The sequence below is a fragment of the Chrysemys picta genome, chromosome 3 (assembly GCF_011386835.1).
Source record: "Chrysemys picta bellii isolate R12L10 chromosome 3, ASM1138683v2, whole genome shotgun sequence".
In the NCBI taxonomy this organism is placed as follows: domain Eukaryota; kingdom Metazoa; phylum Chordata; order Testudines; family Emydidae; genus Chrysemys; species Chrysemys picta.
Genome location: NC_088793.1, coordinates 26,008,726 through 26,020,798, shown reverse-complemented (window position 1 = coordinate 26,020,798; position 12,073 = coordinate 26,008,726). Strand labels below are relative to the sequence as shown.

Genomic DNA, 12,073 nt, shown 5'->3' with positions numbered 1-12,073 from the left:
TTTAATTTTAGACATTAGTTTTAATAACATTTTTAAATCTATTCTTATCATTTGAATATCTAATATGTCCTTTATTTGAGGACTGTATATTAAATTGATTTTTTAAATAGGGGGATGGAATAGGAGCTTGCTCCGTCCACCCCATGCATGGACCTGGTATTGCAGTGCCTCCAGGAACAGTGCAAAGAAAAAAAAGAAGAAGTTTAAGGACAGTATTTCAGTGCTTAGACTGAAGGTTCCACTGAAAATTCTGTTGCTTTTTCTTGCATCCACTCATCTCTGGAACAGATATAAGAAGCTTCCCAACTTTAGAATTCCGGGCCCAGAGGCAAGGAAGGGGCCTGAGATGGAAGGATCAGTTTTATCTTCTGAATGTGTAGACCGTAAGAAATATTGCACATTGACAGATAATGTAAGGTAGCGAATATTCAGTCCTCAGGACATAAGGCACTGATACACTGCAGAATGGACTCTGCAAGGACACTTCATCTGTGTGATTGCACTGACTTAGCTACAAAAGATACCAGCTGCATACAGGGCAATTTGATGCTTGGTAAATCTTCCAGATTCGTGCCATAAGGTAAGATGTTCTTGGAAGGCGCCTGGGAAAGGCTTTGGCCCAGGGCAGCAAGCCAGGACATGCTGCTAGACATAGCTGGTGAGATACTGCCAGATTCCTGGTCTATATCTAGAACCCCTAGGTGATATGGTAATACACATAATAAATAATTATAATTTTATCTGCTCCACCAGATTACCATTTTGGGTAAGAACATGTGCTTTGTAGTATAGATACTACTAAATACAATTCTGCACTTAGATCACTGATTTTTTTTTTAAATCATGAACACATTTCTTTTAACAATATATTTTTTACATTTGTTCCACAAAACCGACATTTGAATCCTAGTCTGCCTCTGTCCCTTTAATTGCATGCTTCTTCTTGATGCTGTCTTTTAAAGTGCCTGTATTCATGCATGCCACTTTTATGCTAAGTCAGTTGGTTAATGGCAGAGATACGCCATGATACATTTACATTTACGCTGTGGAAATCTTTCAAACACTTCAAGGTATTTACCTTCCTCTTTCCTTTCAGAAAGTTCTTCATACATCTGGTAATTATTAACGATGTTAGAGCATAATTGATGGCTTGTGCCTCCCTCAGCCCATCTTTTCCATCCCCCCACCCTGCCTCGCCCCGCCCCGTCCCGCCTGGCCACCACTGCTCTTGTAGGGAAATTGGAATGCTAAATTTGTGACATCACATTCCATTCTATGGCAACAGTTTGATGTCCTTTTTCCAACTGTGTTCTACTGTTAAAGTCTTTCTTTAACATTAAATTAATTAGCAATGGACAGATGTATTTCCTTGGAAATAAAGATCTTGCATTTTACCAGATGATGTCTCACATGTCTGCCAGTAACTTGTAGCATGAATGACTCCAGTGTGGGGATGGTGGGATGGGAAGGAACTAAAAGATGAGTCCAGGATAGGAGTTGTCAAGTTTGAGTGTGAATGCCAATCTCAGGGCAGACTGTCAAGAAGCAGGGCACAAAACCCCAAACAGGTGGTAAGTTCTGTACTTACATTTCACCCACCAAATAACAAATGTGAACTCCTCAAGCAGCCTAACCATGGAGTCACAGACAGTTACCTTGGGTACTCGGGTCTATCTTGCCATCCAGGCAAACAAGCCTTTGGGATTGATGGTCACATACACAAAAAATCACAACAATATTCAGATTACAACCAGTCCCAAAGGACCGGTCACTTACCCCAGGTCAATTGTACCTTAGCTCTCTTACCAAAGACAACACTTGTAGCCAATCCTGTAATAAACTAACTAAAGATTTACTAACTAGGAAAAAGAAATGAGAGCTATTTACAAAGTTAAAACAGGTAAACATACACACACAGATGAGTTACTGTCTTAGGTTTCAAAAGATAATAGATGCTGTTGTATACGCAAACTATATATGTCCTTTAGGAACAATGTAAATTAAGCAGGTTGGGGATCCTTTACTTATGCTTAGAAGTATTGCCCTCTCTGAATTCAAAGCAGCGTAGTGATGATAATTTCTCCTTAACAGGGATTTTTATTCCTTTCCCCCAGCGTTCAAGCTGTGATGGGACAAAGACTTGTACATGTCTCCTCTTCATGGGTGTAGGGAAGCAATCAACAAAATCTTTTGTCTACCCATGTTCCACTATGGTTTGTCTGGTGTCTATGGGCCTTCTTTTGTTGGAGAGTAGATGATACATCTTGTGGTAAACTAGTATTTCACACTTGGTAATGCTTCTCTCCTGACTGGGAGTTTACAGTCTTAGCAAATAGATTTATAGTTACAGAACAAATATTTAAATATTACCTTATAACATGGAATACAGATATTATAAGCAAGATTCTTGTAGCATCCTACAGGCATTTCATAAAGTCTAAATACTAAACACATTCTTATAATTCTAATCTCTATTTTAACATAACTAACACACAGGCGAGCCAGACTGGTTTCCAGCTATGCATTTGTCAGTGTTCAGTGAGGCCTAGGGGCCTGGGCATGAGCTGGCACATGGTTTGCCAGCATCACAGGAACATTTGGTGCATGGGAGGCAAAGAACTCATTTAACTGCCATCTCCTTCCCCTAAGCAGCTCAATCTAGCCCTGCAGCAGAAGTTTCCTCTCTCCTCTTTCACTTTGTTCAACATCCTGACTTTTCCCTAGTCCCCTAGAGAATTAGGTTCACGACATCAGCAGTGTATGCAGCCTTCTGGGGATTTTTGTTCCCTAGAAGGCTGCATATAATTTCTCCTGGAAAAAGCCCATATATATCATATCTTTATATCACTGAATTGTTTTCTTAACTTTTTGAACAAACATATTATGATTATTTAGGCTGAGCAAGGGATGGCACAAAATTATACTTCTTCAAAAACAACCCAGGGAAAGAACTATGAATCAGAGTCAATATTTCCACTGTTCTCTAGGGGAGAAAAATGGTGTGGTTTATTTTCCCCTTGTGCCTGGCCAGTGAGTAGGGAGGAAAGGGAGCAGAACGTTGGCTCTTCCCACTCACCACCAGCTCCGTGCCCAGTTGCTCGAAGTGAGAAGCATTTAGCGGTAGGCTGGGACTACTACACACCTACCCAGGAGCCAAGATCCAAGTAGATTAACCAAAACGAAGAGGAGGTGGGGCAAGCAGGTCAGACGAGCAGAATCTAGCTGCAAATATTTATATTCAGACATGCTGTCCCAGTGTAATTCCATCAATTTCAGTGAAGATATATTATAGAAAAATAAGTCATATGGCTTTTTCATTTAGCTTTAGAAAAGTGGTAATAATTAATCCATAATTTACATGTTGCAAGATGACCATAGAACTGTTAAAGCACAACAGGAGTTGAATTTATATCATTTGAGTTATACAACAAGCACTTCTAGATTAGGGCACACAGATTTTGATTAATATTCTGGAAATATCTGGGTATTAGATTAGCCATAGGAAGATTCTTCTACTATTCTCAAGATAAAACAGAAGCATATTTGAATTGTAAAACAAAATATCAATAAGAGGGCAAAAGTGTTCACACAAGGCCTGTTTCCAGGATTTTACTGAAAGGATATACTCAAAGTATCATCAACAATTTAAAAACAGTCTTGCTAATTGGGGAGGATTGTTTAATTGGCATTGTATTACATGTCAAGTATCTTTTTGTTGATACAGATAAATTAAGGCCTCAGTCCTGCAAACTGTTCCACAGGGCACATGGATCTGCCTATGCAGGATTAGAACCCTATTCACAAAGGGATTTAAGTGGTGCAATGCTAAGCATTGCAGAGCCTAACTTTTATGTACCTGCTGTCTAGTGAGGGGCCCAGGCCCAGACCCTCTAAGGCAGTGGTTCCCTGGGGGTTCATGAAATGTTACAGGGGGTTCTCGGGAAAAAAATTCCCTAATGGCGGACAGAACTGTCCATAGGAACCCCGGGCAGCATGGAGCCAGCAGCCCGGAGCCTTGGGGACTTCCAAGAGCTAAGCAGATCAAAGCAAGCATATCTATCACACTGAGGAGATTTAAACTTCAAGACTCTGTATACCAAATAGAAAGAGAGGTGGATATTTTTTGCTGTTTTTAAAATTAAATAGGCTGCTAGTGTTTTTTTTAAATTATTATGAAGAACAAGTTTAAGCTTTGTTGTAACGTGCATTGTTTGCCTGGAGTGCTCAAGACCTTAATGCTTGTGTAGGAGGAACTCTTAGAATTGACTTCTTAAATACCTTCATGCTGTTTCACATCTGATACTCCTTGATGAAACCTGGGAGCCAGAGGCACCAGTATCGGGGGGCGACGAGGGTCACGTGCTGCCCCCACATAGTGTGCTCCAGCACAGGTCCCTCCCCTTTTTTCCTTGCCCCCCCACTTTTCCAGCAGTGCCCCCCCCCAGACCCTGGGGTGCACAGGGGCTTTGCCCCTGCACCCCGTTTTTCTACTGGCGCCTCTGATAAGAGCCTTGTCTTATAACTGGCTTAATCAAAAGTGATACAAGCTACAAAAGTGAGATCTTGGAAGAGTGTTGCCGTTTTCATAATGTAATAAAAATATTGTAATGATAAATAATAATTAATAAATATTGTGTAATAAGCATGTCATAAAAACAAATTTTATATTTCCAAGTCACTGCTTTTATAATTTATGCTGAGGTAAGGGAGGAAATCCATGGAAATATTCATTTTTAGGGGGGGTTCAAGAGACTTGACATTTTAGTGAAAGGGGTTTGCGGGTTGTTAAACTTTGGGAACCACTGCTCTAAGATATTTAGATACCTAACTCCCATAGATTTTAATGGCACCTAAATAGCATTGAGGATCCAGCCCCCAGGCTTCCTATATATGCTGGGTGGGGAGCCACCTAAGCTAGCCAAAAGCAGATGCTGAGGAAAAGGAAGTGTCCTAAGCCCTGCCCCTCTCAGGTGCCTAAATCCTTTGGTGAATCTGGGCCTAGGTGTTCAAAAACCTAATTCTTTGTTTTGACAAATAACAAAAGATATTAAAGCATAGTATGACTCATCCTGATAAATGAAATACCCTACCTTTGCAATATATGGGCAACAATTTATCTGCTAGGTCACATAGTCTTCCATTAGGGTTCATGGGAATTTCAAGGTATCTTATGAAAATAGCATATTGAAAATATCAAGGAAAAATTAGTCATACCCTGGCATACATGAATATCACACTGGCTGTATGGCACATTTTGCTTGTTAGATTTAAAAACAGAGAGGACTAACAAGAATGTTGCTTCTTTTTAGCTATACTTTTAATCCATACATAGAGTGCCCATTAAAATAAATTCTTGTTTCCCACTTATCTCCTTTTAAGGGAACGTTGCTTTAGACTATGTTCATACTCAAGTATCATTAATGGTAGTTATTCCACAGTCCCTGCTGCAAGAGCTGACAGGTGACAGAGTTTTTGGGAGGCAATGACAATGGAACATTCATCGGAACAAAAAGTAAACTGATTACATTGTAACACTGACTGTGTTCCATATTTACATTGAAAGACAATTGAGCCTTTGCTAAAACAAGACATCTGCCTTTTCCTCCCAAATATAAAGGCCCAGTTCAACCCTCAGATACTCTTGTGTATATCACAAATAATGGGAGTTGCAGAAGGGAATTGGAAGGGCAGAATTTTGGTTTATACACCTGTCACTACTCATACACAGTGATGTCACAGTTGAGAGTTGTGGCCTTAATGGCGTGAATGGATAAAGGGCTTAAGGGGAAAATATTTTTTGTTGTAAATGTGTTTTAATAAATACATTTATTAAACACTTCTAGGTAATTACAGGGTGGGGTTACAGTTATAAAAAACTACCAATTGCCTTAAGCAAGGGTGATGATATAGTGCACTTATACCTGTTCATAGAGAAGATGCAAGTGGGATGCATTTGACTGTGTATATAGTTAACACCTGGTTGCATGAAGACAATCGTGAGTGGTTATTGACGAGCACTCCAGAGGGGAAAAGCAGTGCCTGAGAACCTGAAACTAGTGTACATTCAACTAGAAGAGCTTTAGGGCTTGTCTGAGCTACAGTATCAAGCCTGTTAGTGACTCATGTACAACATGGTTGTTCTCTGAGTTGCAACACAACTCCATTTTGCAGTGTGTCACATTTCTTTTTCAAGTCTGTTAGTACTTTTTGCTGTAATGAGCCATTGGGAGTAGGGGCTTAGAGAATAAAACTAATGATGATGTGTTAGTGTTTGTATTTGTATTATGACACTGCCCAAAGGCATAAGGGTGCTTTTGTGTTAGATACTATTGTGTTAGATATGTCTGCTGTCTTCACATGACATAGCCACAGCTCTTTGTGTATTTTCAGTAGGTATGAGCTTACTTTTGGCCTCCCTGAGAATGTCTTTCAAGTTGTGTTTGATTACAGTGTTCAAGTTCCCTGTTCTCAGTATTATTTCTTCATTTTCTACTAATCTTCATCTTCTACTAATGACAGTACCCTATTGAAAGCATGTAATAATAATAATAATAATAATTAATAATGATTCCTATAGGGAGCTAGAATGGTCTTAGGGTTATATTAATTATTATTTTATTATTATTGTGGTCATATCAGGGACCCGGACCCCATTGTGCTAGGTGCTGTACAAACACAGATCAAAAAGACAGTCCCTGCTCCAAAGAGCTTGCAATAGGCTATAGCGCACAGGACAGGGAGTAAGGAGATTGGGGTCTGTTCCCAGCTTTGCCGTAGATGCCTTGTGACTCTGGAGAAAACATTTAACCTCTCTGGGCCAGAGCCAATAAAAGGCGTTGCAGTTCTGTCTCCTCCTCCTCCTCCTGCTCCTCCTCCTTCCACCACTCCCCCCAGCCATTTTGTGTGGCATTAGGTTTGCTTTGAGGATGCCTAATGGATCAGGCCCCACAGATGAGCTAAGAACATGAGAATGGCCATAATGGGTCAGGCCAAAGGTCCATCAAGCCCAGTATCCTGTCCTCTGACAGTGGCCAATGGCAGGTGCCCCAAAGGGAATGAACAGACAAGTTATCATCAAGTGATCCATGCCTTGTCACCCAATCCCAGTTTCTGGCAAACAGAGGCTAGGGACACCATTCCTGCCCATCCTGGCTAATAGCCATTGACAGACCTATCTTCCATGAATCTATCTAGCTTCCTTTTGAACCCTGTTATAGTATTGACCTTCACAACACCCTCTGGCAATTAACGGATGGTTGTGAGGCTGGATTCAGTAAGTTTTGTAACGTACTTTAGGAGCCTCAGATAGAGAGACTACAGTCGTACAAAGAAAAGTATTGTTATCGTTTCCATTTGCTTGTCTGGGTTTGAATGAATTCTAGGTGACAGTGCCTGTCATCCATGTTTGCTACTAATTAGGTTGTATCCAGTGTGCTTGTTGTGGGCTGCAGCTCTCAGAGGTAAGCTCTCAGAGGTTAAATAGGTTCAATGTAAGTCAGTGTTTAGTGGACTTGGTGAGTCAGAAGGTAGCAGTCTTCCCTCTGAGTTGGTACTGAAGGAATGCCCCTACACCAGTGTGCTTTTTGGAAGCACTGTGGTCCTGGAGATGATCCCCAATCACATTTGCAAAACCATTGTGCTGATCACCACTTCTGAATAGTAAAATTCCTATTGCCACTTTTCACCTGATTAAGGCTGATAGCTCTGGTGCCTGGCCAGATTCCAATTTGCGTAATTAAATATTGTCTATGTACTGTAAATTCTCCCTTCTGTTTTAAACTGGATACTTCCTGTTCTAATCCATTGCATAGTGTTCCTCAGGGCTGTTGAAGAGTTGCCATACATTATCCTTAAATTAAAGGCTACGATTAAGATTCATTCCTCGATATGACCTCCTCTCTGCTGGAGCTGAGAGGCGTGTAGGGTAATAACACCACCTAAAAAGCGAGCAGCCCTAACCTGGAAGCTCAGGATGAACCAAGGCAGCACAAGGATGCCACTGCCAACAGGTCTTGCATTGAGCCTCTAATGGAAATTAAATAAGTTGCCCTTGACAGAGAGTCTGAGAAATGGAAGCTAGAAACACAGCTTGCCTTCCTTGGCTATGAATGGTCCTGAAGTGCAGGTGATTCCTGCCCCACACAGGATGAACCTAGCCCCACCTCTTCTAGGCAATAGATTTTTGCTGGTCCTATGGCAGTGGTCCCCAAACTTTTCACAGTCGCTCCCCATGGGCTCCACGGGAGGGGAGGGGGGCAGACTGGGGAAAGGGAGCCGAGACTGGGGTCACAGCTAGGGGTGGGTCTGGATCTGGGAACGGAGCCATGACCAGGGGCCGAGGCTGGGGCTGGGGCTGCGAGTTGAAGCCGAAGCCACGGCAGGGCCATGGTTGGGGGCCCAGGCTGGGGCTAGGGCCGGGAGCGGAGCTGGGGCCAGGACCTGGGATCGGAGCAGAGCTTGGGGCAGAGCAGGGCTGGGTGGTGCTCCCATGCCACCCCCATGGGGGCTGGCCCAACATAGCCATGCCCCCTGAACGTTCCTCTGTGTCCCCTAGCAGGCCCCACAGTTTGGGGACCTCTTGTCCTATGGGTATTTGCTTGAGGTAGCATTCACTATATAATCACATATTCTTTCCACAGGACCCATACACAGGATATACAGTACTCACTAAGTGGGTAGCTATTCAATGTTTTTTTTTACCCTCACCGCTTGGTGTGTGGTCCCATGTCTTAGTTACTGCACAGATCTTCTGAATACAGAATTATTAACTTCTTTGTGGGCTTTTTTATGGTTGTTATCACCATAGGATCTGAGTGCTTCACTGGTCCCAGGCCTCCCCTCAGTTTCTCCAACTCCACCCTGGTCCTTTCTGCCTTTCTTCCCCACCACTTATTGTCTCAGTGTTCTGCCGAGCTCTCTCCCCTCAGCATTCCAGTCAGGCTGATTCCTTGCTTCCATGCGGCATGGGCGTGGAGGGGAAGAGGGCACTGAGAGGACAGTAGATGTAGTCTTCTGTCTCTGATTTCTCGTTCCCAGTGTCACAACAGCTCCCAGCAGCCAGAAGATGCATTTTCAGAGAAAGTTCTGCTCAGTCTTGGAACCCTGCTATGAATCACACTCAGTCTGATTGTGGGGGACAATACATATGCAGTCTTGTCAGCTCCTAGAAATTGGGTGGGGATTTACCATGGTAAGTGCAGATGAAATCTTAAGATAATTTTTTAACCCTTGGCCCGTGCCGCTTCCAGCAGTTCCCATTGGCCTGGAGCAGCGAACCGTGGCCAGTGGGAGCTGCGATTGGCGGAACCTGCGGACCGGGCAGGTAAACAAACTGGCCCGGCCCACCAGGGGCTTTCCCTACACAAGTGGCATCCCAAGTTTGGGAAACACTGATCTAGAACATCAGATTCATCCAGTGAAAGGTAGTTTCATGCTCTATTGGTGGTGCCACCAGCTTGTGGACATGGTAGGCAAGAATCCCTTCGTCCTTGAGGTGGTTTCTTTCAGTAATGAAATGTCTCTGAGGAGGACTGGGCCAGATAGAAGAAGAGATTGCAAGTGGGGAAAGGTGAAAATATTCTCCAGTGTAGTAAAACTTTCAGTCCTTTCCAGAGTTCAGGGAGTCCCGGAGGTTGGGACTGATGAATCCAATGCATCCAGTGACTTGATGCTCAGAGGATTGCTGCTGGAATATGCCAGAACTGTCAAATGGGAGTCCAACATGGAGCTCCTGATCAGAGCCGGCAGGTGTTGATCTTTCAGACTGTGAATTATAGAGTCGGTACCAGTGGCAGTTTCTTCCTTCTCTCTTTCTTCTCTTGGCCAGAAGATTTATGTAGACCTAATTCCTTAACCCTGCATGCAAGGAATCTGACTTGGACTGAGATGGGGCAGGATCTTTTTTCTTAGAGGTAGATCTAGGCTGGGATCTGTCTTCATGCCTGTGAGTATGTCGCCTGCTCTTATGAAAAGGTTTCTTTGGCTTAACAGTTTTGGCCTCTGCTCCGGAGCTTGTGCTTGGAGGGGCACTGCTTGCTGTCTGAGGCTGTTGTACATGGGGCCTCCCTGACCTGCGTCCAACTGGGGTCTTATGGCATTCTCCATGAGTTGTTTCTACAGATGGAGCTCTTTTCCCTTGTGTGTTCAGGGAAAGGAGGAGCAACAAATGCTGCACTTAGTAGCGATGTGAGCCTCCCAAAACAGTAAGTCAGCACTGGTGTTCATTGCTGATGGAGAAAGACTTGGGGCAGGAGATACAGTTCTTAACCCCGGGACTCTGGGTATAGTCCTTCTCCACAGGGAGAGGCTCCCTGAGATTGGGAGAAACTATCAAACTATATTAACTATAAATACTAAAAACACGGAGACACTAAGGCTAATACTAAAAACTATTTACAATATATATTTATAGATTCTGAAAGTAGAAGAAGATCATTTTAGACACAGAAGATTCTGACTCAGGCCTTGCAATGGTAACAAAGAATTAGAGAGGTATTGGCCCTTGCCATTTTTTATGTCCTCAGTTCAGAGCACAAGGAGAATAACTGCACAGGCACGGACCAACAGACACTATCTGCTACAAATCTCTGGTCTCAGGCACATGGAATGCATAGGTACCCACATGTGGCATAGACATAGGGATCAGCACTCAAAGAACACTCAAGCCCAAATAGTTACAGTTTGGCAAAGTTATAAGCAACTGAAATCTAGGGCTTATAATGAAAAGTATTAGGCACCTTAACTTAGGCCTTGGCTACACTTACCCGCTAGTTCGACGGCTGGAAATCGAACTTCTGGGTTCGACTTATCGCGTCTAGTCTGGACGCGATAAGTCGAACCCGGAAGTGCTCGCCGTCGACTGCGGTACTCCAGCTCGCCGAGAGGAGTACCGCGGAGTCGACGGGGGAGCCTGCCTGCCGAGTGTGGACCAAGGTAAGTTCGAACTAATTCGAACTAAGGTACTTCGAACTTCAGCTACGTTATTCACGTAGCTGAAGTTGCGTACCTTAGTTCGAATTAGGGGGGTAGTGTAGACCAAGCCTTAGACATCAGTACCAGCTCTGCCTATAATATATCCGCATCCAAAAACATAAAACTCTTTGCAGTTTAATAAAAAAGCTCTGAAGTAACCAGTAGCCAACTTCTTGTCTTATTTTTAATGTCTGACAAATGTTTTTTAAAGGAAAAGACTACACTGCCAACAATTATGATGAACTGTCAAAGAAAGATAACTAGTCCATTAAATTAGAGCACAGCAATGCAGACAAAATGAGTCACAAATTACTTCTGATTTGCACTTAGAGTCCTTATAAAACCTATTTTCATTCCCACTGGATGATTTATATGACCCTTTTTTCCTAGGGTAGTGGATTCCAATTGTAATATATGCCCTGATAATTTTAATTCATATTGCAGAATCTGTCAGAAACAGCAAACATAATAGTTCACCATATCAACAGTTCTGATATCTTAATTAGAATAATCAAAGACCTATGTGATAATGCCAAATATGCAGTTAGAGATGGTGATAACATCAGCCAATGGTTTGCAGTGACAACTGGAGTAAGGGAAGGGTGTATTATGTCCCTGTTGTTTGTAATGGTCACTGACTGTGTCATGAGGAAAATAACTCTAGAAGGCAACTGAAGAATTTTATAGACAAATGATAAAGTGCAGTTGGATGACCTTCTTTTTGCTAATGACATTGCTTAATGGGAAAAAAAGACCCAGCTTTTGGCAGACAGAGAAAAACAAGTTGGTTTGTTCATCAAGAAGGGGAAGACATGATATATGGCTATTAATGTTCCAAAAGCAAACATCTGAGTAGACGGAGAAGTACTGGAGGAAGTAAGTCATTTTATGTATCTGGGGAGCAAGATGTGTTATGATGGTGACACCATGCTAGGTGTCAAACAACATCACAAGGATAAACTTAAAAAGATTTGGGAAAATAGCATGATCAGCACTGATACAAAAATATGAATTTTTAACACCAGCATCATGTCTGTCCTCCTTTATGGAACAGAGTCATGGAAATCCACAACAGCAATTGATAAACTCATTCCAAAGTAAA

At 42.6% G+C, this 12,073-nt stretch overlaps 1 non-coding gene across 1 annotated transcript; it reads left to right on the top strand.

The window, feature by feature from the left end:
• On the top strand, positions 1-190 carry LOC112058825 (U2 spliceosomal RNA). Its single transcript, XR_002888005.2, has one exon. It is a non-coding gene; the product is annotated as a U2 spliceosomal RNA (small nuclear RNA).
• Positions 191-12,073: the final 11,883 nt, after the last annotated feature.